Source organism: Protopterus annectens, chromosome 1.part0 (genome assembly GCF_019279795.1).
Source record: "Protopterus annectens isolate FY-2018-M chromosome 1.part0, PAN1.0, whole genome shotgun sequence".
In the NCBI taxonomy this organism is placed as follows: domain Eukaryota; kingdom Metazoa; phylum Chordata; order Ceratodontiformes; family Protopteridae; genus Protopterus; species Protopterus annectens.
In genome coordinates this window covers 1,582,689,262-1,582,716,502 of record NC_056725.1, presented here as the reverse complement: position 1 = coordinate 1,582,716,502, position 27,241 = coordinate 1,582,689,262, and the positions used below count along the sequence as shown (strand labels likewise).

Here is a 27,241-nt window from a genome sequence, read left to right as displayed (position 1 = left end):
AGTCTGGGGAGTCTCTGGGTCAGGAACCTATCCCTCCAGCATGTTTTGTTTATTGTGATGACAAGGTTTAGATCCCTGGAGCATGTAGCTCTGAGGGATTGGGATTTCTTTAATGGTAGCATGTCCAACAGCTCTGGGTTTGACATGGCCTTGTATGTTAAGCAGAGATCGCCTCTGAGTAGACGATATGCGACAGAGTATAGCTGGAGTTTTTTAAGGCGGTCAGCGTAGGGCATCTGCTTTAGGCCTGTGATTCTTTTAGTGAGGTATTTCTGAGGCCTTTCCAGTTGTTGCAGATGTCTTGAGAGGTACATACTAAATGGGGAATTGTATTCTATAATGGGTCTAATGAGGGATGAGTACAGTGGGACAATGACCTCCTTTTTTCTGGATGAAAAGCCCTTCGTGATGAGGTGTGCCACATAGAAGGATTTCCTGACTGTTGTGGCGATGTGGTTATCGAAGGTGAGACCACTGTCCACCTGTGTCCCTAAGTCTCTTATCACACTTTCTGTGTTTAGTGTACTGCCACCTATATGGTAATTCATGGATACATGTTTTTTTCCCAAAGGGGATAACAACACATTTCTTGGCATTGAGCTTGAGCCCATGGCTCTGGCACCAAGCATCTGTTTCTGTAAGGCCCTTTTGTACAGTATCCACATCATTTGGGGATTCAATAATGGCTCCCAATTTGCAGTCATCTGCAAACTTTGTTAGCCAGAGTCCCTTAGTGTTGACCTGTACTTCAGAGAAGTAGATGCCAAACAAGAGTGGCCCCAGGACTGAACCCTGAGGTACTCCACTTGTCACTTGTCTGGAGCTGGATTTGGAGTCGGCTACTTTTACAGTGTGGGTTCTATCAGTAAGCCATTTAGCAACCCATTGGGTGACATAGGGATTAATGCCCAACTTAGTAAGTTTATCTATGATTCCAGAGTGGGGGATAGTGTCAAAGGCCTTGGCAAGGTCTAGATAGGCTGTGTGGACCACCTTACCCTTGTCCATGGCTCTGGAGACTGATTCAAAGAAGTCAATCAGGTTCAGGAGACAAGATCGGCCCTTCACAAACCCAAACTGGGTGGGGTCCAGTGTTTGAAGGTTGCCAATGTCTTTGTTTATAAGTTCCATGATAATACGCTCCATGGCCTTGCAGATAAGGCTTGTCAGACTGATGGGACGGTAGTTTCCGGGATCCAAGGTGGATCCCCCCTTGTGGATTGGGATAACTGTAGCTCTGGGCCACTCAGTGGGCACGAAACCTGAGGTGAGGCTATGATTAAACATGACACTTAGGTGAGGTGCCAGTTCATATTGTAGTTCATGTAGTACACAGCCCGGGATGTCATCTGGTCCCATGGATGCTGTATTCTTGGCTTTAGAGAGTGCGTTTTTACCTGTGTGGCCGTTATTACTGGAATTTGGCAATCTTCCGGTATTGAGATGGGCGATTTAGGGGGTGAGAGGGGGGTGAAGTTGGCACTGAATCGATCTGCCAGGATATTGGCAATATCCTTTGTATCAGTATATTTAATGCCATTCTGTTTTAGCTCAGAGCAGATTTGAGCATTGCCATTTAGATTCTTGACATAGTTATAGAATGCTTTGTGGTTGTCTTTGGAATCTTTGGCAATTTTATTTTCGTAACTAGCTTTGGAGGATTTTATGAGGCCTCTCAGTTTCTTACTGAGGCTAGTAAGGGAGTTTTTTGCATCTTGGGATTTTCCTCTTTTCTGCAAAAGTTTCTTCCTTTTGTTGTAAAGTTTGTTTTTGGCAGGGGACCACCAGATTGGCTTCCTTTTTTTGGATGAGAGCATTTTGGTTCTATTTGGGATGGCACGATTCATGCATGAGTGGATGTGCTTGTACAGTGCCTTAGTGTAGGATTCAGCAGTTGAACTTTCAGTTCCCATCTGCATGGGTGTTATGAAGTTTGTCACTTCTGATAAATCCAACAAACGGCAGTCTGGAAGTCCGTGAACACAATTTATTAAATCAAATACTCTTAAGCACTTTTCGTACGTACTATGTACGAACTTCTTCGGAGAAGTTTGTCACTTCTGACTTGAGTAGCATGAAGTTGGCTTTGGAGAAGTTTTTTATGGTGGTTTCTTTACTGGGGGGTGGGGGTGGGATGTGGATGTTAAGGGTGATTAGCTTATGGTCAGACCTGACTAACGAGGGGGTGACCATAGGTATGGAGCATTGATTTCCCATGTTGGTAATGACCAGGTCTAGGATATTGGAGTCCCTGGTGGGACTGTGGATTAGTTGATCCAGGGCATTGGAATTTATGAATTCCAAGAACCGTTGCGCAAAGGTGTTGGGACATGAGTAGTTTTCCCAGTTAATGGCAGGGTAGTTAAAATCACCCAGTATTAAGGTGTTTGGTTCTATCTTAATATTTTCCAGTATATTTAGAAAGGTGTAGTGAGAATCTTGGGGTATGGTGGGGGATCTGTAGCAAGCTACAATTTGGATTGCAGTCTTACCTAGTGTTAGTTGCACTTGGAGAATTTCAGACACATTGTGTTGGCCAACTAGCCCGGTGGTGTGAATATCCTTGGTGAATATTGACACTCCTCCACCTTTAGTGTTTTGGTCCTGGTTTGGTGGCCGAAAAGTGTGGTAAGAGTTGTAGCCTGGTATTGCAGGGGTGCTCTCTGGAGCCTTGAACCAGGTCTCAGTTACTGCACAGATATCGATGTTCTCCATTTTTAGGAGTGCCTCGAGAGAGTGCATTTTGAGGTTTAGACTTCTAGCATTGAGTAGCATTACCTTCAGATTTTGCATGCTTGTACCTGTTACAGTGGTGGTTTTGTCCTTTGAAGTTTGCCTAAAAAAGGCACTATAGGGGTTGCCTTAGCCAGTAACCTGAATCCCAGGGGTGACAGGTGCAGACCATCTCTGGCAAAGCATCGTGGTCTGTCAATCATGTCATCCCAGGCAGACAGATACTGGATCCCCTTTGAATGACACCATAAGCTTAGCCAATTGTTGAAGTCAATCATTTTATCCTTATATTGTGGTATCATTCTGGGCGAAGGCAGGATGCTACTCACGGCTAGGGTCATACCTGCCTGGGCCACATGATCCGAGAGCTCTTCCATGTCTCTTTTCATGTAGTCCAGGGAGGTACGTCTCAAGTCATTCATTTGAGATGTCCCCCCTGGCAAATAACCAATACAGCTGTGAGACATGCCAGATGTGGGAGTCGTGATAACTTCCAGGGCTGCCAGCACACACATCCATGATAATGCCCTGGGCATTGCACATGACCTGTCAGTTGAAGGAAGGGTATCCCTTATGGTTTATGTAGCACCTTCCCTGCTCATTGGGTGATGACTTGATGTGTATGTACGTGCAGTCTATTTCACCCAGTACCTCCGGGTAGTCTGCCACATGATGGAAGAGACACATATTGCTGGCCAACTCGTCCTGCGTTCGGGAGAAGTATATGTACTCATTGGCATGTGGTAACATGGCATCCAGGAACTGGTGTAGTACCCTAGATGCTGATGCCTGTGAGATACCCATGATATCCCCAGTTGGTCTTTGAAAGGTACCTGTAGCTAGTATTCTCAGGCTTACACATACCTTCGTATCCACTGGGATGGGTTCCCCTCTGTTTATTCTGGCTCTGAGGCATGGCCGGCACAGCTCCACAAGTTGCTGTAGGGTGTCCCCGTCCACCCTGTAATGCTTTACTATTTCCAGATCATGTAGCCCCTGGTAGGTTAGCCTGGGTCTTAACACTTTCCTCCTTCTCTGGTGCCTGCGGTGGTCATGTGCATCATCCTCCACACCACCTTCAGTCTCCAACACATGCTGGTGAATCAATGCTATGGCAGCCCCTAACATGTACATGATAAAAGTTCCTTGTCTGTATACACCTCTGGTGCAGAGTGTATGGAAATACACAAATGTGTGTGAGGTGCTTTCAAACTTTATAGTATTGTGCTATGGATGCTGCTGATGTAAGTGGGTGTGTATGAACTATTCCAGCTGCTGCGTGTCTTAATTATGGGTTTTGCAATGAGTACTGCAAGTGTGGTGCCTTTACTGTAGAGATCTACTTGCCCTTTAATTCACTTTTTGACCTGGATCCCCTCCCATTATCAGGCATGCATCCACGTGCCATCTTTCTTGTTTTGTACTTTCCCTACCCAGTCATGGCAAATTGTGCCTTGTAGCTGATATACTGCATATCACCTTTGTTATGCTTTGACACTTTGCTGTTTTCTTTGCGGTACAGCCCCTCCCCTTCCCTGTTCTGCAGGTAGCTGCTTGCAGCCTTGTTAGCTGTTGTCAATGGCCCACTGTAGGCTCCTAGGTGTTAATTAGTCATTTGTACTCCAATTTCACTGATGCAGCATTTCCTTATTTCTTTCCAATATCCTTCCTCTTTCAGCTGCACTGTGCGACATTCATACCCGTTTACTGGTTTTACGTGTGTTTTCATCTCTGTTCACATGCATACTTGGTTACCTTGTGTACTCTCAGCTAAGCATAGCTATGGGCAATTCGCACACCCCTATCCTTCAGCTTTGCCTAGCTAGGGGCAGACCAGTTTAGCAATGCTCCAATGTGCTTACAGCAATGGCGACACACCCCTCTCTTGATGTCATCTTTATCTCAAGGCCTCACCTCGGTGTTATAATGCTACACTTTTTTGTGCATCCTTACACCAGCGGGAAATCTGCAATTCACTATTACTTCTCTCATTTGCATGGCATTGCCTACTAATTCCTAGCTACTGTGCAGAACACTGTCACTGCCCCTTAGCAACTCTTACGCCATGAGTATGGTGTAGCATGCCTGCCATTGACTATTATGGGGAAATCATGATATGTGTTTCATTGCAGTTTTATTCTATATTTTTATATATTCCTTGTGATCCCCTTTGCACACTGCTGCACTGCTCTTCCACATCGCGATAGTGTGACTATATATATTAAATGTTAATTTTATATTTTGTACATTTTTTTTATGGCAATGGCTATATATTTAATGTAAATGTGTAAATATCCTCAATATGTCTGATGAAAGTATTGTTCTTTTTGAAATAAATAGTTTTGAAGCTAATAGTTTAAAAATAAATATGAGTTTCAATAACTTGATAGAAGAAATGTGTAATAGTAATGTCTTTCGGCTTTTCCCGGTTAGGGGTCACCACAGCAGTACGCCAGTCTGCTTATGATCGGCAGTAGATTTTTACAGTGCTGAGGTGCCACCCCAATGCCCAACCTTCAACGAAGGCACACCCATTCACAAACACATCTACCTGCATGTCTTTAAATGTCACTCAACTGTGGGGAGGACATGCAGACTCCACACAGAAGGCACTTCAGCTGAGAATCAAACCGGAGAACCTCTTGCTGTGAGGCAACAAAGCTAACTGCTGTACCGCCACAGCCTATTAAAGAAATGTGTAATAACGTTGATAATAACTGTGAGAACATGCATATAGAAAAAGAAAGTGACATTGTTTTTGAATATAAGGGGCTCAAGATTTATAACTGTAGTGGAATCCCCATTAATGACACTCATGGTGGATTATTTACAAAGGGGTTTAGCTTCATCCCTAAAAAAACAAAACCATATGATCAGGACAATCTTGGATTTAAAGATGTTTGCAAGGGCCATTAACTTAAAATTGGTGATTGAAAATGGTGAAGTGAAGATAAAGGGTTTATGCTGAAAAGAAAGAGTACATATAACCCCCTTTGTTACCACCAGTGGCTTTATTTGAGAGACTCAATGAGATAGATTATAGAAGTTTAAAAAGTAATAGATCTAAACAATGGGAGCAGAATTTAACAAATGAGGAACAAAAAGTATTAACAGAAATAATGAGGAACCAGGAGCTATGAATAATGAGGCCAGACGGGGTGGGGGGGGGTGTAGTCATAATGAGTCACCACGACTACACAAGTAGAATGTTGAAATACCTGAATGACAGTTCTTATTTCAGTGTAGCATCACTGAATGAAATTAATATTTTTAATGTAAGATTGGATATGGCCTTAGAAGAACTTTTTCAAGAATATTGTTTCAGTGAAGATGAGATGAAATTTTTGAAAGTTAAAAGCCCAGTAATTCCTGCCTTTTTTGGGATCCCAAAATTCATAAATCAGTAGGGGATCCACCAATGAGACCAACTGTGGCAGGTAGGGGGAGTAAAATAGAACCCCTTGCAAAAATGCTGGATTTTCACTTAAAGGGTTTCTTTGAGGACAAAAAGCATATGTTAAAGGATTCCTGGTATCTATTAAAATGCATGGCAGAAAATTAATATAAAGAAAAAATAATATTTGTGAGTATAGATGTCAGGGACCTTTTTTGAGTATTCCACACGAAGAAGGTATGGAATACTTTTAGGAAGCCTTAAAGAATGGAACTAGGTACTCAGAAGGCACAATATATGTTCTAGCTACCCTCATGGAATCAGTTTTGAAAATTTGGGTCCAGGGAGAATATTTCAAACAAACCTGGGGGGTAGCAATGGGTGCAGCAGTAGCCCCAGTGTTTGCCAATATAATTCTATGGCAATGGAAAACTGAATGTGCACTAAGTTCTAGGTTCAGGAAAAATATCTATAAATATTATAGATTCCTGGATGATATTCTAATTCTATGGGAAGGTGAGCCAGAAGAGGTAGATGTATTTTTGGAATACATAAATTCCTCTACAAATTTTCTAAGTTTCACTAGTAAAATAGAGGATGAAGAGGCTAACTACTTGGATATACACCTGTACAAGAACAGTGGGATGAGATGCTATGAATCTTGTATTTACTGGAAGCCCACTTAATCAAATGGGTTCTTACATTTTGAAAGCGATCATCCTTTTTGGCAGAAAAGGAATTTGGTTAAAGGCCAAATGATTAAGACATCTAGATTGATAACAGATGACAAAAAATTTAAATAACAGTTAGAAGAACTGAAGGATATGTTGAGAGCAAGAGGCTACCCCAACAGAGTGTTTGAGGCTCAAGAAAAATATGTAGTTAATAGAAGAACTGAGAGTTATTCCCCTATACTGAAAAATCCAGAGAGCCTGATAGCATTGAACAAACCAGAAGATGATACTAGTTTTTGTATATTAACATGTGATCAGGATAGTTCAGATATAAGAAACATAACTGAAGAAAAATGGAATTGTGTTTGTGGAGCATTTGGGTTGACAGAAAAATAGGTAACAAACCAAAAATAGTATTTAGGAGGGGATTTAACATCAAAAATTTATTTGAAAGGAAAAAGAATAATGACAGGGTTTCACTTGGAGGTATGAGGAAATGTAATGGATGTATGGAGTGTAGATTCATATATGAAACAACTAGTATAGTGATTGAAGGCTGCACAAGAACAATTTCAGTAACAGGAAATTATAACTGTAACACAAAAGGGGTTGTGTATGCAGCCCTGTGCCAGTCTTGCTGTGCATATTACATAGGAAAAATGGAGAATAAATTAAAAAAGAGAATATATCAGCATATATGCAATAAGGAGACAGGACAAAAACAATGCCTTTTACAGACACAGCATGGGATGTAAGGATTTTAGAAAATTCCTGTTTTCCGTGCTGGAAAAAGTAGGGAGAGAAGAGAGGGAAGGCAACTGGGCTTGCTTTTTGGAGTACAGGGAAACATATTGGCAGGTTTTATTAAACGCAACAGTTTTCCCTGGAATTAATGACAGAATTTCATTAGGTAGCTTACTGCATCTTAGGGCAGAAGTGATTTGAAATGGAATGTTTTCCTTCTGCTTCTTTTATGGTTAACAATTATACTAGAAGAATGTTTACATTTCTAAATAATTCATTTAATCAAGCAGATGTTTTTTAAAAAAATGTTTTCTCATATGGAAAGGAATTTTTTATAGTTTGGTTAGTAAGAAAAGGAAAATGTATGTATATATATATTTGTATACTTTTAAAATGTCTACTGATGGATTTTAAATGGAGGAATTAATTTGCAAGTTTAATGAACTGTAAAATGTGTTGACTGGGGCAATTACTTTAATGAGTAGTATATAAAAAGAGGGAAAAGGGTAAGGTGTGTGTATCTGATGAATTTCCATTTTGGAGTGTGAATAAAGGGAACAAAAGCGCTAATAACCTTACCTGCCTGGAGTCTGTTTTTTTTGGAAGAGAGTTCACCCTGTGTGTTTTGTGGACAATTGTTACTAAAGTATGATACGGCAGTGAGAGTGATAATAGTTGCGATCAGTCACATTGTTGTTGTGTAGATAAGAATGTTTGGGGTGAGAAGTGTTTTTGTTGTGTGTCTATCTGAATGTAGTATTTTTGGTGACGTGTTGCCATTGTCTAACTAGTTAGGTGGGTAGGTGTTGCTGATAACATCTGGTATTGTATTAGTCTAGTATTGAATATATATTAGTTGTTTTGTCTACTCTAGTAGGTGATTGTATAAGCTGGGACAATCCATATAGGTGCATGAAATTTGATGGGTTGTCAGCAGAACAAGTTATCCAGTCTGTGTTAAAGTCACCCATAACTATGTTTTTTTGGGAGAATGTTATGGATGTCCAGTGGAGGAATTCCTCCATTATGGCAGGATTGTTTCCAGGTGGGATGTAGATAGCTATTATAATTATAGATTTTTGGGGGTTTACTACTAGTTTGTTAAATAGTAGTTTTATGTTATTGAATTTTGGAAGGTTAGGTTCAAGGAGTTGAAAGTTGAGTGTATTTTTATAGGTGGTAGCTATGCCTCCACCCTGTTTGTTTAGTCTATCCATTCTGTGGATGTTGCAGCCTTGGGTTAGTATTTCACTATCCCTTATGTTGGGCTTGAGCCAGGTTTCAGTCAGAACTGTTATGTCAGGAGCTTGGATTGAGAGAGTTGTGCGAAATTCATGTATTTTATTTGATAGACTCTTGAGGTTCATGTTTAGAAGAAAGAGGTTTGATTTATAGGTGGTGGGAGTGTTATTAATGTTAATATTTGTATGGGGAAGTATGTTTGGTTCCAGTGGATTACTCTTGAGACCTGGGTTTGGGAGAATGTCTCCACTAAATTTGAGGTTTGTGTTTAAATGAATAATGAGGTTATGATGTTTGAGGGTAAGTTTTGTATATTTATGGAGAAGTTGATGTGAAATATGTTCATGAGTTTATCTGTATGTGTGAAGTACTAGATTGGTGATGGTGAAGATGCTAGGTATTATAACATAGTTTGTGAGTTTGGTATGGTGTTGTGAAGGGATTGAAAGTGTAGGAGAGGGGGAGGTGAAGGAGATGGTGTTGATAGGAAGTTAATATAGAGGTTAGGACAAGAAGAGATAGTAGAGTAGTGTGGTAGAGCAGCATGATGGACTGAGGAGAAGACAATGGAAGGATATTAGGGGATAAGGATAGTTTGTGAGTGTGCTGCCCCAACACCGGCCCAGTAATCAAGGAGCCTCAATCCTCACCACTGGCAACAGTGGGGAACATACACACTAGGAGGATGACAAGTACACACACTGTAAAGTGCAATTTCCCTTAAGAGCACACAGAGACCACAGTCAGTCTGGGGCTGGTTTCGCCCTCTTCTCCAGATCCCTAATAAGACTCCCCACTGGCACAGCTATAGAGCTGAGTCCTTAGCCAGGGTTCTAAGCCAAGTTCTCCAACACTGTCTCTGTCCAACTAGTGCTTTGTGTCCCTGCCCAAATAGCTCTCTCACACACACACACACACACACACACACACACACACACACACACACACACACACACACACACACACAAACAAACCCACACACACAAACACACACACACACACACACACACACACACACACACACACACACACACACACACACACACACACACACTCACACACCTGGGAAAGGTTTGCACAGGTTTGCTAGCTATGCCCCCCTTCTGCCAGACTATAAAGTAGTTATCAGTGCCACCAGAACCCCTTATCAGCTACTTTAAGGCCCTTAATAAAAAGTGTCCAATCCTACTGTGTAATGTTACTATTAAATCAAATGGTAGTCTGAACAACAGCATGGCTATTAGGAGTGGCCTGTATAGTGGTACCAAATAAATATGCAAGTACTCTCAGAGCTTAAATATATCTCATAAATATCAGCAACAAAGATAGGTTTAAATATATTTAATAATAAATAACAAGAGAGCAATAAAATATTCAGTAAATCATCACAGTAACTTCAGAGTTTAAAAATCATGGGAAATATTTAAAACAACATTGCAGGACAGTCTCAAATAAATAATGAAAAACATCTAAATTAAGCTCAGCTATATTCCTGACTATATCTAAAAGAAATTACTGTACCCTAGAAACTTACTATTACAGCAAGGCAAGTGTGGTAAATGGATGTTCTAGCTGATGTTGTTGTCAGGTCAAAGACAGATACAAAATGTGCAGTTTCTCTCCCTCAGAGAGTTCTTAAATTAATATCAAATATTACTGCTGGGATACTTGCAGCATGACATCACTTTTTGTCACCTGAATTCAGTTCCCATGCTCAAAACAACTACTGAGGTAGTATTTCACATCTCCCTGTGAAAAATATGTAAACAAAGACTTCTCTTAGATGTTTGCAGATCCTGGAAGTCATAAAACAATAAAACACTTGCAACACAATACAGAAGGCTCTCTAGTTTTAGACATCCAGTCTCCTTGCTGCATTGAAACTAACTGCTATGGCACAATTATAAAAAAAATAATAATTTCAACTATTTTCTTGAGTTTTGCAAGTTAACCTTCAATGTTCTAGTTACCACTGTTAAAGCATATACATTTACACAGGTACAATAGTTTATATACATTTCTATTCTCTTCCAGTAGGGTACACTGTGGATACATCCTTTAAGCTCAGTACTTTATACACATCTATATAAATCATATTAATATTCACAAATGACATAGAATTATTTACAAAATTCCAGCTAGCTGGGCTGGCAATATTTCATTTTGTGACAGTGAGAAGGAGTCTTGGTTGTACAAAAGTGAATTATCAAGTAGTGGGAAAAGATTTAGGATGAGGTAAAGAGTATAGATGCAGGCTAATAGGCTGGAATTAGTGAGTGAGCAGTGAAAGAGAGGAGTAAAGGGAGGAGAGTGTGGTTGGAGGAAACTATTCATTAAACAAACAGTAAAAATGTACAGTAATACAGAATAAAATAACACTTAAACTGTATAAATATCTAAGCAATTATAAATGCAACAGAAATAATAATTTCCTGCTTGTCAGATGAGGAATCATCTCAGAATTCCAACAATAGTAAAATAAGACCATCTGTTCTGAACTTGAATTGCTTGGGATTTTCAATAAAGGTAACATCAGGCTTCCTCACACTCTGCATAAGTAGACTTTCAACAACATAGGAAATATTGTAAAAACACTGAAGAAATTCTGGTCTGAGGTGATAGACTCAGTTAGTTAAAGCTGTTCATCACATGGTGATGGTATTAGAGAGTTTGAGAGATTATGCTTGCATCAGAAGCCTTCCCTCTGTATTCTGAAGATCTCTCAGATTAGCAGAATAGGAGTGAAAAACTATTTCCAGGCAAGACCACAGAGTTTAAATAATAAAATGTAAGTGCTCAAGAGGACAGTCTTTGAAAAACTGCACAAACGCTGATGGTATTATTTTAGAGATGGCTAGAAACAAATGCTGCTCAGTTCTGAAAAATAATTGTCAAGACTGACTGAAGACTAAGAACCCTCTTCAGCAGATAAGAATGCTTTTAATGCAGAGAGAAAATCAGTTCAGTTAAGCTAGGCTATCAAAAATTGAGAAGGGAGCTATCTAGGCAAAACAAACTCTTGTTTGCCTTGATGGATATAAATCAGTTGAGTAGATGGCCGCAGACTAACTTGCGAAGAGATAACATAAACCTCTCCATTCAGAGTTAAAGATGACAGTATGATCAACGTAAACTCATCTTGCCTTTTAAACTTAATATAACTTCAAAAAATACATGGCCGTTGAAAATCTCCAGAATGAAATCAATGAGGGTGTTACTATAAGAATGATCCCTTCAATAATTGCTGTACTTTGGTTACCCTGTTTTTGTCCCAAACAAATGTTATAAAATATGCAACATAAACATACATGGCCACAGATATCATTCAAACACTACTTTCCATGTAAAGAGTTATACCTTCTACCAGTGTAGACCATCCTAACGGTTGATTAATATCCGAGCCACAGAACTGATCATCTATTGGTACCGGCCCCAGACCCAGCAGCATGATTATCTGTTGTTATGCCCCTAAGTTGTCTCTTCTCTTATATGTAATTTAATCCACAAGAAGTACATTAATTGTTATACTTTATAGCAAATATATGCTGCACTTTGCTTTAACCAACACTAAATGCATTCAGTCCCATTTGGAGAATGAAACAAAAGATCAAAAATAATGATGGCCTCTGTAGCTTGGTATAGCCATATATCATGCAACAACCACAGAAACAAGAAGAAGGGTATCAACAAATGAAAATAAGTCCACAATCCACTACCCACACACCAAAAGTATATATTTGGTTGGCAAACAAAGGTTAAAGTTAATCGTTTTCTCCTTGAAAATCCAATGAAAACAGTCATTAAATCCTGCTAATTTTCATATCAATTAACATGGAGAATCAGTAGAAGAGATGACAGAACTGCAATCTGTACGATGCCACCATATCATGCTGGCTGGACAGAGCAAGTACATGAGTTTTTCGAGCCACAATTACTTTTCTGAGATGCATTCACAGGAGCATGCTATTGATTGGACAATGAATGTAGTCCAGCAGAGTGTACAGGTAATGCCTGTAGAAAAACAAATCTGCTGCTTCATAACATTTATTAAGCTGCCATGAAGCTCAGCAGTTTAAAAGCAACTAGCCACCATTTTTCATGCTAGCTAAACAGCAGTTTACTCTTTAGTGAGAGTAAAAGAAAAGGGAAAAAAAAGAATGATAAAAAGATGTGTGTGTGTCTGTGTGTGTGTGTGTGTGTGTGTGTGTGTGTGTGTGTGTGTGTGTGTGTGTGTGTGTATGAAAAAGCGATTGTGATAGCTGGATTTTAGATTTTTTTCAGAGCAGCTGTCAGAGTATATACAGTAGAGCACCTGTTACTTTCTCTGACTGCATTATCAATAGTTTACTTCAGTGTCTTTGGGACTCATGAATCCCCATCCATTTTTTTTGATGGAGGAGTGGACTGGAATTCCCAAGCTACCAGTCTGTTATCTGGCTGGTTTCTTAGACAGCTTCTGGTCAAGCTAATTCAGCTTATTGACAGCTATGGCTATCTAAGCTAAACCTGGTATTTTCCTTTTGAGTATTGATGATAGAGCTGCATCTTCTGGATGCATTGTTTAAACCATTAAAAAGAATGATAGAAAAGCGGGTGTGTGAGTGTAAATTTGTGTCTGCATTTATGTATGTGTGTGTGTGTGTGTGTGTGTGTGTGTGTGTGTGTGTGTGTGTGTGTGTGTGTGTGTGTGTGTGTTCTTGTATGTGCATACTTGCATGTTCATAGGTTCATAGGTTCATACTAGGCTATCTGCCCTAGGGCATTTATAAGCCTAGCCAGAGTGTGATTGGCTTTTGCCACCCATTTTAAATTAATTGTGGTATGCCCTTTTTCGAGGTTAGTATACTGTGCCTCTGTGATACCCGGGGTAAACCTAAGATCTCCCATCCACTCATCAAGATTCCTCTTGAAGAGAGTCAATGAGGGACTCTGCCTAACCTGGACTGGGATTTTATTCCAGAGTGAAGGGAGCCTCTGGGTATGAATCTGTCCCTCCAGCATGCCCTATTTATTTCAGTGCTGTGGTTCAAGTCTCTCGAGTGCATAGTTCGATGGGATTTGGATTTTCTGAGGTGCAGCATGTCCATTATTTCTGGGTTGGACATGGCTTTATATGTCAGGGACAGATCGCCTCTGAACAGGCGGCATGCCACTGAGTAGAGCTGGAGTTTCTTTAACCGGGCAGCATATGGCATCTGTTTGAGCCCTTTGATCCTCTTGGTGAGGTACTTTTGGGGTCTTTCCAGTTGCTGCAGGTGTCTGGTAAGGTACATCCCAAAAGGGGGCACTGTACTCAATTATGGGCCTGATGAGGGATGAGTAAAGAGGCATGATGACTTCCCCTGATCTAGATGTGAATCCCTTCATGATTAGATGGGCTATATAAAATGTTTTTCTAACCACTTTGGCCACGTGATTGTCAAATGCGAGATTGCTATCAACTTGGGTCCCCAGGTCCCTAATTACTTCTTCTGTACATAATGGATTACCACCTATGTGGTAATTTGTGGACACTTTGTTTTTGCCAAAGGGGATGACTATACACTTTTTGGCGTTTAGCTTGAGGCCATGGCTCTGGCACCAGTTGTCTGTTTCTATGAGGCCCTTTTGGAGGATGTTTGTGTCAGCTGGAGAGTCGATTATGGCACCCAGTTTGTAGTCATCTGTGAACTTGGTCAGCCACAGTCCTTCCTTGTTGGCCTGTACCTCCGAGAAATATACACCGAATAAGAGAGGTCCCAGGACAGAGCCTTGTGGGATGCCACTTGTAACTGGTTTGGAGTCTAACATGGCTCCAGTAATTCTAACCATGTGGGTTCTGTCCTTGAGCCAGTTTGCAACCCGTCTAGTGACATAGGGGTTTATATTTAAGCTGGTGAGCTTATCTATAATGTCCGAGTGGGGTATTGTATCGAAGGCTTTTGTGAGGTCCAGATAGGCTGTGTGGACCACCTTCCCCTCATCAATGGCCTTGGTGACTGTTTCAAAGAAATCAACCAGGTTTAAGAGGCAGGATCTGCCCTTAACAAAGCCGAAATGGGTAGGATCCAGTGTCTGTAGGTCCCCAATATCTTTATTTATGAGGTCCATGATGAGCCTTTCCATAGCTTTGCAGACCAAGCTAGTCAGGCTTATGGGGCGATAGTTTCCAGGATCCATTGAGGCAACACCTTTGTGGAGAGGGACCACTGTTGCTGTACACCACTCTTTGGGTACATATCCTGTAGTAAGGCTGAGATCGAACAGTAGTTTTATGTTTGGGTTTAGCTCTTCTTGGAGTTCATGTAGGATGCAGCCCGGGACACCGTCTGGTCCCATTAATGCTGTGTTTTTTGCTTTGGAGAGGGCATCTGAGATGTCAGGGGGACAGCACTGTGCTGGGATAGATATTTGCCCTTTTGGTGGGGGGGGGGGGGTTTGTGCTGAACCTGTCAGCTTGGATGTTGGCAATGTCTGTGGGTTTGGTGTATTTTTTGTCATTTTGGACTAATTCTGAGCATATCTGGGAATTCCCACCCAGGTTCCTAACATAACTAAAGAAAGCCTTGTGATTATCCTTAGTGTCCTGTGCAATTTTTCTCTCAAAGCTGGCCTTAGACGTTTTTATGAGTGCCCATAGTTTTTTGCTGATACTGATCAGAGATGCCTTCCCTTTTTGGGATTTTGCTCTATCATGTAGTAGCTTCCTCCTTCTATTGTTCATAGGTTCATAGGTTTATACTAGGCTATCTGCCCTAAGGCATTTATAAGCCTAGCCCAAAGTTTTGTGGCTTACGCCACCCCTTATATGAAAAAATACTGTGCCCATTAGTTTGTTTTGCCTCTGTCCAGCAGTGCCACAGAGATGATTCCTGGGGTAAACCTATGATCTCCCATCCACAGGTCAAGATTTCTCTTGAACAGAGCCATCAAGGTGCTCTGCCTCACATGGACTGGGATTTTATTCCACAGCATAGGGAGTCTCTGAGTGATAAATCTATCCCTCCAGCATGTCCTATTTATATCCGTGTTAAGGTTTAAGTCACTTGCTCTAGTGGTTCTGGTGGATTTGGATTTTTTGAGGTGGAGCATGTCCATTAATTCAGGGTTGGACATGGCCTTGTATGTCAGGCACATGTCACCTCTGAGCAGACGGTATGCAACTGAATAGAGCTGGAGTTTCTTCAATCTGGCAGCATATGACAGATTTTGGAGTCCCTTTATCCTTTTGGTGAGGAACTTTTGGGGTCTCTCCAATCGCTGCAGATGTCGGGTGAGATACATCCCGAATGGGGCATTGTACTCGATCATTGGTCTGATAAGTGAAGAGTACAGGGGAACAATGACCTCACTAGATCTGGATGTGAATCCCTTCATGATCAGGTGGGCAACGTAGAAGGTCTTTCTAACCACTTTAGCAATGTGAGTATCAAAAGAAAGGTCATTGTCAACCTGGGTCCCCAGGTCCCTGATAACCTCTTCTGTGCTTAGTGGATTGCCACCTATATGGTAGCTTGGGGTTACCTTGTTTTTCCCAAAGGATATGACTATACATTTTTTGGCGTTTAACTTCAGGCCATACCTCTGGCATCAGCTATCAGTTTCCGTGAGTCCCCTCTGAAGGATATCAGTGTCTGATGCACTTTCCACTATGGTGCCCAGTTTGCAGTCGTCTGCAAACTTTGTCAGCCAAAGTCCTCCCATGTTGGCCTGTACTTCTGAGAAGTAGATGCCGAACAATAGGGGGCCTAGGACCGAACCCTGTGGGACACCACTTGTGACCGGCTTGGAGTCTGACATAGCGCCAGCAACTCTGACCCTGTGGGTTCTGTCCTTAAGCCAGTTTGCAACCCATCTTGTGACATATGGGTTTACATTTAAGCTGGTAAGTTTTTCTACAATACCCGAGTGGGGTATTGTGTCGAAAGCCATTGCAAGGTCAAGGTAAGCTGTATGGACTGCCTTTCCCTCATCAATGGCCTTGGTGACTGTTTCAAAGAAGTCGACCAAGTTCAAAAGGCATGATTTGCCCTTGACAAAGCCAAACTGAGTCAGGTCCAATGTCTGCAAGTCCCCTATATCTTTGTTTATGAGGTCCATTATGATCCTCTCCATAGCTTTGCAGACTAGACTTGTTAAGCTTATGGGGCGGTAATTACCAGGGTCCATAGAGGCACCGCCTTTGTGAAGTGGGACCACAGTTGCTGTTCGCCACTCCCTGGGCATGTATCCTGTGGTAAGGCTGAGATTAAACAGCTGCCTTATGTGCGGGTTTAGTTCCTCATTGAGCTCGTGTAGCACACAGCCGGGGACACCATCCGGTCCCATTGATGCTGTGTTTTTAGCTTTAGAGAGAGCAGCTTTCCCCTCCGCATTTGAGATGCCTGGGAGGCTACACTCCGCTGGGATAGTTATCTCTCCTTTAGGGGGGGAGAGGGGGGTGAAGTTTGCACTGAAACTGTCTGCCAGTATGTTGGCAATGTCTGTGGGTTCAGTGATTTTTGTATAATTTTGGACTAATTCTGAGCATATCTGGGAGTTTCCACCCAGGTTCCTAACATAGCTGAAAAAGGCCTTATGATTGTCTTTTGAATCCATGGCAATTTTTCTCTCAAAATTGGCCTTAGTTGATTTTATGAGTGCTCGTATTTTTTTACTAATAATGATCAGGGGTGACCTCCCTTTTATGGATTTTGTTCTATTATGTAATAGCTTTCTCCTCTTTTTATAAAGTTTGTTAATGGCTGGGGTCCACCAGACTGGACATTTGCCTTTGGTGGAAAGAGTCTTGGTTTTATTTGGGATTGCCTGATCCATGCAGTCCTGGAGGTGTTCATAGAAGGCATTTGTAAGGGCTTCTGCAGCTTGGGTTGTGGTTTCCACTGGCTCAGAGGCCTTGAAGGATACCACACCAGTCTTGAGTAGTATGAAGTTTGCTTTAGAGAAGTTCTTCACTGTGGTCTTTTTTGTTTGGGGTGGGGGCGGGATGTGGATTTCCAGTGAGATTAGTTTATGATCAGATTTCACCAATGAGGGATATACTTCCGGTGTGGAGTATTTTGTCCCCATGTTTGTGATAATGAAATCTAGTATATTTTCTCCTCTCGTGGGAACAGTGACTAGTTGTTCCATGGCATTTGAATTTATGAACTCCAGGAACCGTTGGGCTAGAAGGTTAGGGCTTGAGTAATGTTCCCAGTCTATATTCGGGTAGTTGAAGTCACCCAATATGATGGTGTTTGGAGATACATTTATACCCTCCAGTGTCTTCAGGAAGGCTGTGTGGGGTTCCTGAGTTTGAGAGGGTGGCCTGTAGCATGCTACAATTTGTAGAGCAGTTTTGCCTATGGTTAGTTGCACCTGGATGGTTTCCGAAGCTTCGTGCGTTGCAACCAACCTGGAGGTGTGGGTATCCTTTATGAATATGGATACACCCCCTCCTTTTGTGGTGTGGTCTGGGTTTTGGGGCCGGAACGCATGATATGAGGTAAAACCTGATAGTGCTGGGGTGCTCTCAGGAGCCTTGAACCAGGTTTCAGTTACTGCACAGACATCGATGTTCTCCATACTGAGAAGGGCCTCGAATGCGTGCATTTTGAGATTTAGACTTCTGGCATTGAGCAGCATTGGTACTGTTTGTTTATGAACAACCAATAAAAGAGAAAAAGTCAAAGTAAAACAGCAAAAAAAAGCACCAGCAGAAATTCAATGTTGAACAGGCCTCAAGACACCCAACAGTCAAAAAGTGAATAAATCCACAAAACCAGAGTTCTTGTAGCAAATCTCTTTGTCAAAATGGTCCAGTGAATGAATAATCCCAGGTACAATCCTAGAGTCGAGAAAATCCTCTTTATTAGAGCACAAAAGTGAGTAAAAACAAGCACTTTCACCTGGCAATCCCAGGCTTTTTCAAGATCTGTTCAAGATTTGTGCTCTAATAAAGAGGATTTTCTCGACTCTAGGATTGTACCTGGGATTATTCATTCACTGGACCATTTTGACAAAGAGATTTCCTACAAGAACTCTGGCTTTGTGGATTTATTCACTTTTTGACTGTTGAGTGTCTTGAGGCCTGTTCAACGTTGAATTTCTGCTGGTGCTTTTTTTTTTATTGTTTGTTTATGGCTGGGGTCCACCCGTCTGTCTTTGGAGGATTGGGTCTTGGTTTTATTTGAGATCGCATGATTCATGCATTCCTGAAGGTGTTCATAGAATGCGTTTATAAAGGATTCAGCGGTCTGGGCCATATTTTCCACAGGCCCGGGGGCTTTGAAGGATTCCACCTCGGTTTTGAGGAGTGTGAAATTTGCTTTAGAGAAGTTTTTCACTGTGGTTTTCTGGGCATGGGGTGGGGTCGGGATGTGAATCTGCAGTGAGATTAGTTTATGGTCTGATCTTACCAGTGAGGGATACACTTCTGGTCTGGAGCATAGAGTCCCCATGTTGGTGATGATCAGGTCCAGTGTGTTTTCCCCTCTTGTGGGAGTGGTAACAAGTTGTTCCATAGCATTTGAGTTTATAAATTCTAGGAACCTTTGGGCTAGGGTGTTGGAGCTAGAGTAATGCTCCCAGTCTATGTTTGGGTAGTTGAAGTCGCCCAATGTAATGGTGTTTGGAGAGACCTTCATATTTTCTAGTGTTCTCAGGAAGGCTGAGTGGGGTTCCTGGGTTTGGGAGGGTGGTCTGTAGCAGGCTATAAACTGGAAGGCAGTTTTACCCACTGTTAGTTGCACATGGATAGTCTCTGATGCTTTGTGCTGTGCCACCAACCTGGAGGTGTGGGTATCTTTGACGAATATTGATACTCCCCCTCCTTTTGTGGTTCGTCCAAGTTTTGGGGCCGAAAAGCATGGTATGAGGTATAACCTGGTAGTGCTGGGGTGCTCTCGGGAGCCTTGAACCAGGTTTCTGTTACTGCACAGATATCGATGCTCTCCATGCTAAGGAGAGTTTTGAGTGCGTGCATCTTGAGGTTTTGACTTCTGGGGTTGAGTAGCATTACTCTTAGTTTCTTATCCCTTGTGATACCTATGGAGGTGGGTTTGTCTTTTGAGCCTTGCCTGAAAAAGGCACTATTGGGGTAGCAAGAGCTTTTGCCAATATCCGAAAGCCCAGGTGTGACAGGTGCAAGCCATCCCTAGTGAAGCATCATGGCTTGTCGAGCATGTCATCCCAGGCTGACAGGCAGTGGATCCCCTTTGAATGACACTAATACTTAAGCCAATTGTTGAAATTGATCATCTTGTCTTCATATTGTGGCATCATTCTTGGTGAGGGTAAGATGCTACTCAAGGTCAGGGTCATACTGGCCTGGGCTACATGCTCAGAGAGCTCCTCTATGACTCTTTTCATGTAGTCCAGGGAGGTACATCTCAGGTCATTCACACCAGCATGGACAATGACTGAGTCATATTTGTACTTGCCTTGGAGTGACCTGAGTGCTTGTGTTATGTGGCGGATCCTAGCGCCCGACAGGCAGCTCACTGTGACCTTCTCCTTGTTCAGCCTGGTGAGCGGGACATCAGTGTGACTGATGATAGAGTCCACTATTACAAGTGTATCAAGTGTGTTGTTTAGCCTTAAGGGCTGTGACTGTTTGGCACACTGGCTTTGTGAGCTATGTATTGCACGTGTTTTGTTTTGGGGTAGTGGTTGCTTGGGTGTCTGCTTTGGAGGTCTCTGCTGCTTAGGCAGATTTTTATTTAAAGCCTCCGAGTATGTTTTTGTGTGTTTATGTGTTTAGTTTGGTGTCGTGGTAGGGCTATGTGAGACTGGAATTGTAGTGAGTGTGGTTTCCTTCTCCTCCTGACTGGTTACGCCAGTACTGAGTTGAGAGAGTTTAGCCTCCAGTTTGGCTATATGGTTGCATCTCTCACATGTGTTGGAATTTGTTGGGAGGAGGAGAGGGTTGTCTGTGTACATGAGGCAGTTGTAACATTGCCTCAAGATTCCCAGATTCACCAGCTGGACTGGAGAGGAGATTGACAACTGACCTTTGGACATGCTAGAATAGTATTGGGTATTCCTTTATAATTGAAAAAAGGGCCAATGGGGAAGAAGGTACTCAAAGGGAGTTTGTGAGGGTGTAGTGCTTTTAATTTTTTAGTGCTGACTTATGTAATTGCTTTAGTGAGCAAGTGCCAGGTAACTTAAATGCAATGTGTTACAGGTAACTTGCAAAAATGTGTGACGGTGTTGTGTGAAACTAAGAGAGACAGTGCTGACTGCTTCAGGCTGAACATTAGCACAGAGTTAGATTAATAAATCATTGGACTTTGTTTCCAGTAGTTTGGAATGATCTGGTGCTTTTAGAAGAAAGGATTGTAAAGGTAGAAGGCCATAGTCCATTCTTGGAATTTGACCATTTATGGCGATTTCCTTTCTAGCTTTATGTATAAGCATATGGAAGACATTGTATGCTGTTTTAAGTTGTTTAAGTACTTTGTTAATGTGAACCTTTGTGTGTTAATAGCAGGACCATTCATCTAGGAGTATAGCACAGCAATTTCATTGTTTTGTCTGGGTAGGGGAATACCTTCAGAGTCAAGAATTGTTATGTTGTGTTTTTTTTTTTTTTAATTCAGGGACACTAAAGGAGGGAGATGCAATGCCTTGCATTCTATTTTTTTTTTTTTTTTTTGCGTGTCATCTGAGGATGCATTCACTAACAGGGTACTTGTAATTGCTATGTGTGTAGGGCAGGAAAAGGGCAGCTACCCTGGGAGCAAATTGTTAAGGGGCACAATCAGCCATCTGATCCACCATCCCAATTCCCAATCATTCTTTAGTGCAATACTGGCTTTTAAAAGCCGGTATTGCACTTGCGATCAACCCTGACAACTGTGGCATTCTTTGTGTGGTCTAAACTGTATCAAGTAGTTTGCTACATTTTAAAAGTAAAATATTTTTTTTTATGTCAGAGTGCTGTAGCACTTCATATGTGGTCTAAATTGACTGTAGCAAATGCTACAGTTTAAAAAACAATCTTTCTTTTTCAAGTAAAACATGAGCATTGCTGCAATTTAAAAGAAAACAATATTTTTTAAAACTAAAATCTGAGTGCTGTAGCACTCCATGTGGGTTATAACCTGTAACAATTTGCTGCAGTTCAAATGAAAAAAAATATATATTTTTTTAATTTTTTCTTTTTTTTTAATTAAATGTGAAGAGGGAGTTTCAGGAGCAGGGCGCAGAAATGGGACATTTCAGGAGCCACCGGTACGTAATCATGGACATTTTTTTTTTGGCCCTTCTGTCAAAGAGCAGGGGTAGGTGGGAAGGGAGATTGTATCTGTCTGGCCACCCAGGGTTGGTGTGCCATTGTATTGGGTATTGTCTGCAGGCATTCAAATGACATCTTTGTAAAAGTCCTTTTTTTGTTCTTCTCTTGAAGAGCTGAGGAGGTGGGAGCTAGTTCATGGGACCAACACAAGGCGCTAGTTGAGCCAGTAATGCTTTTGTGTGTGTGTGTGCGCATGTGTGCATGTGTGTGTGTGTGTGTGTGTGTGTGTGTGTGTGTGTGTGTGTGTGTGTGTGTGTGTGTGTGTGTGTGTTTGTGTATGCATATGCGTACACACACGTGTACATATGATGCTTCTATGTATATGTGCATGTGAGTCTGTCTGTTTTTCTGACTGTGTGTGTTTCCGTGTATATGTTTGCAAGTATATTATTTTATTTGTGTTTCTGATTGTGTCTGTATATGTGTGTAGACATTAAATGCTTACATGACCTATGTTTTAGATGTAAAACGCTTCCTCCAGCAACAATTTAATATACTACAGCAAGTTTGAGACATTAGGAAGATGAAATATTTGACATCAAAAAATATAAAAAATTATATAGTAACAAATAGCACATTCTCTAAGAGCAAAATCTGTGATGGTGTCATGCCTCAGAATATACCTGAGTGAGAGTTATTTATACAGTATTGCATACCCCGCTGGGCATTAATGCTTGCTTATTATTTTTAACAGTTCCTATATTTGGTCATATTATTATTATGGAATTTATTTTAGCTAGTCATTACATTGCTACATTGTTGTCTGCAGTGCCTATATCTGGATGCAGAGCAGTAGAGTGGCAAGTATTACTGCCTGACTGCACCTGGTTCTCTGGTTCGATTCCCAGTTTGAGTTTCTTCCCTGCATCCATTGCATGTTCTTGTGACTTTGTGAATACTAACTGGGTTCTCCTCCCACAAATATGCTATAGGTAGACTAGCCAACCCCTAAACTGTCCCATGACGTGTACATGCACTTGAGTACTTTGTGTATGTCATTGTGTATACGTGTGTTATGTGTGTGTGTGTGTGTGTGTGTGTGTGTGTGTGTGTGTGTGTGTGTGTGTGTGTGTGTGTATGTGTTTATGAATGATAGGATTTATTCTCTACCTCACACTCCTTGACATATGCTCTGCAGTTTCCTCATGACTTTGGACAGGATAAAGTGAATAATGAATACTGAATGAGTAAACAAATATCTCTCACAGGTCATACTGTTATGGAATTTTCTAAGAAGCTGATTCTGCTTTCTGTCTTTTGGCCTGTAAAACTGTTTAGAACAACATTGGATGTATTTATAATAGACTTATTCTTGTTTGTTATGCCCACTGCTTTGTCAGTTTCTGCCCTGTATACACCATTCCTAGTATCGCTTATCATATGTAGCTGTGTCAGGCCTAAATGTGTCTGCTCTTCTGACTTATTGCTTGTATTACTTGTCTAGTGACTCATATCAGTGTCATAAATATGTCTTGTACACAATAAGTCCCGTATATGAGGTATAGACACAATGCTCTTTTTGCAAGTTTTAATTTTATTTTGTTGGTTTTTTTTTCTTAGAAATTGTTACAGATAGATTTTCTTTACATATATTTTTATTTCCTATTGTTGATGGTACTACAGATTTTAACTAGACAGAATGCAAGAATCCTAATGCAGTATATTTCTTTTTTTAATGTAGTTTATTTAATATTTTTAATTAATGTTTGAAATAACCTTTGCATTTTTTTCTCTGTGTATATATTATGCTTGAAGCTGAATACCAGATGATAAGTTCTAGGAAAGAAGGTACAGGTTTGTTATCCAGCATGGATTTCACAGGCTTCTTTAGTTAAAGATACAGTATCATAGTGGGCATTCGCAATCCAGATATTTTTTATACAATAGATGTTGAATGTAGTTGTCAGTGCTTTGTTAAAGCAATAGGTACAGTGCTGCATACTTACACTTAAATAAATCACTAGATTGGTGACTACAGAAAATATAAAGGCAGTGACAATATTACAGCCTTAGAATCTAGTGAAACTACAAGCCAGCCTTGTTTTCTCAATCAGAACACTTATTACTACTTTATATTTGAATTATACTATGTTGACATGTCCTTAATACTTACTGTCCTATATTTTTTGCAGTTTAATTGCTTACTGATCTCTCATCTGTAGGCATTCTCCCAGTAACCTGCTATATGGAAATATAGATTTTGCAAAAATTATTTTTGTATAAAATCCAGGTGACGTGTATTTTACCATTGTACTATGTCCCTTGAACCACGGCTATCCCTAATAACAACACTTTTACATAGAGGTAAAGTCACAGAAAAGATGACTCAATTCACATACTCCTGCCCAGTTGAGACATTGTCACTGCTCAATCCATCATGCTTTAGACTTGAGAACAGTGTTTTAACTCTGTAAGGCCCACGTGAGGTAAATATCTAGTACACACATATACCACCATTACTTCAGTTCTTCCATGCCCTTGTTGCATTCCTGTAAATCAAGACTTACTCACTGATATAGATCCTCACATAATGTTAGCCACACTCAGCCCCTCACAGTATCTGGTTATGCCTATTACAGATGGTCATTTGCAAATTCAAATCCCCTGCCTAAATTATTTTTGAATTTATTGTGTGGCTGCGGACAGACATCTGATGACACCCTCCATGTTAATCCTTGCCCCAACCATAGGAGTACCCTTCCTTCAGACATAAACATGTCATGCATGCAATGCACATATTTTTTTCATGTTGACCATGATGAAAATGACATACTTTTATCCAGCTGGATATGCAGACTTTTCTCACCACCACCGCTTCCAATTGGTGGTCATCTTCAACTTTTGTCAAGTCAACATTTCTGGTTTTGTTTGCAAGAACGAGCATTTACCAATGTAAGCATCAACTGAATTTGAACTTGATCTAAAGAAGTCTGAATTTACTACCCAGAATTAACATGGAAAATTTCTTATCACTACTTGCAGTAACACAACTTACTAGTTGTTTATTTTTATGTTGCATTTTTGTTGGGAACATCAACAAAAAATGTGTCATCTGAAGAACAAAAGACTGGATTATTTATCAAACATGGTTGTCTTCAAGAGTAACTAACATTTGATTGAGTCCATCTTTCTGCAGTTCTTAGTTTTGTTTTTCAGTTGTGCTAAGGATGAGAGCCCTGAAACACTGGAACTGGTAAAAAGTGCCACAATAGTGCTTTGTTAGTTGGCTGGACATAGCTGTCTGAGTCAAAGAGCATTGTTTTCCCTCTTGTTTCCATTTGTGTATATTATTGCTTCACTATTCCCATGCCAGTTGCCTTCATCAGACTTTTCCTTTTCCGATATCTGTCTTTCTCCTCAGCACACTGATCTTCTTACTGGCTAACAACACCTCCAGCATTTCTGCTACTCATAACCTCTTGTTAACCTTTTATACTTTCCCTTGTAATTTTAAACTTTTCTTTCACTTGGCTCTTTAGAAGTCACTGTTATTTCCTTGGCTGTGCTTTCCTTGTTATGTTTAGCTGAACTTAGTTCACCTATATCTGTCCAAGGCTGTTTTCTTATCTGTGTTCTTTTCATTTATCTCTGTCTGTATTGTCCACTTGCATTTTATGCAAAGTTGCTCCTTAATCAAGTTTCCTTTCCTAACTTCTCTGCTGCCTTTTGCATCTCTCATTCTATCTCTTGCCCCAACATTCTACCCCTGTGTCTTTATGCTTTTCCTTTTCTCATCCCCCAGTCTTTCCAGTCCTTGCATTTTATCAACACCTCTTTCCCGCACCATAAGTGCCTTTCCAATAATTTTCTTAACTTTCCCCTTCTTCTGTTGATTCTTTCATACTGCTTAGGGACAACCAACTTACACTCTCTCCTTCCCATCATGCATTGCACATACTTGACCTCCTGTGTTCTCTGAGTGTGTATGATGTTACTTAGCTGCAGATTGTACAGTCTCTTTCAGAGTAAGTGCTTATCTCCCTATTTGCAGTTTACTGAAGTTAACCCCAGTCTCCTTTTATCTGATGTATCCATGCCAAGGGCTGTCCTTCTCAAATAGTAACCTTCACCATCCCAAAAACTCCTTACCTCTTTATCCCACTTTTAATCCAGTGAGTGCTACTTTGCAGCACCATTACCCTCCAACCATTCTCATGTGCATTTCCTATTGATATTTATAATAGAACCTAAATGCCACTTTTATCTTGTATTCATCTCCTATCTCATATATTTTTACCTGCTGTGACTACTTTACTTTAGGCACTGCATCCTATCCAATGACAATACATCTTATTGCCTGCCAGGTTTCTCAGGCTCTTCCTTCTGCTTACAAGGCTCTCTTATACCTTCTGATTTAGTACTGCATGCTATTACCTTATGTATCTGTAATGAACAAACTCCTGTGGTCTTTAAGCAGACCTTTCTCATGCCATTCTACCAATTAAGGATATTATATTACCTAAAGAGTTACTCTCATATCATCTGTGTCTCATTCATAAAAACTGCTGAAGACATTCATTCTGGTCATGGTCTTTGCAGTTCACTGAACAATATTGGTCGCAAGCTCATGTGTGATCCTGCTTGATGCCTTGACACACCATCTGCTATATTACTATGCACAAAGTATTTGCAACAGACTTTATTAATTTGATGAATCCAAACTCATAAAACTGCAGTTGTTCATGATGTAAAGATTTGGCTTAGAGCTGACCTCTACAGACTGCTTTATCTAAGAGTGGTTTTATTAGCAGAATTAGTGGAGACACCATCCTCAGATGAGATTTATCACTGACTCTCTTCTTTACCAGTAAAGCAGTTTTCAGAGAAATACTGTTAACCACCATAGTCATAGGAGGTTCCAAATCCTAGCTGGTTAGCTCTTTGACAGTACAGTGCATGAGACATCACTGTCACTGGTACAATGTAATTGAATTATCAGCTGTCGTGGATAGCTAGAGATTTTATCGCTTATTGAAAAGATGCACTTAATTATTTTATGAAAATGCAACTATTGTGGTTACAAGAATGAATGTGCTTAGTTGTGCAACCAAAATCTTGAACTGATTGCTAACCCATAATGGTTATCACTTTAAAGTATAGCTCTAAAGTGTCCAGATTTTCACAGAACATCCACATTTTCAACTTATATTTTTGGTCTCTTCCTCATAAAATTTGTGTTTTTTCTGGAAAACT

At 40.7% G+C, this 27,241-nt stretch overlaps 1 protein-coding gene across 3 annotated transcripts in view; it reads right to left on the bottom strand.

The window, feature by feature from the left end:
• The window catches only part of LOC122799134 (psychosine receptor-like), a 408,485-nt gene that overhangs the window by 257,509 nt on the left and 123,735 nt on the right, over nt 1–27,241 (bottom strand). The window lies entirely within an intron of this gene.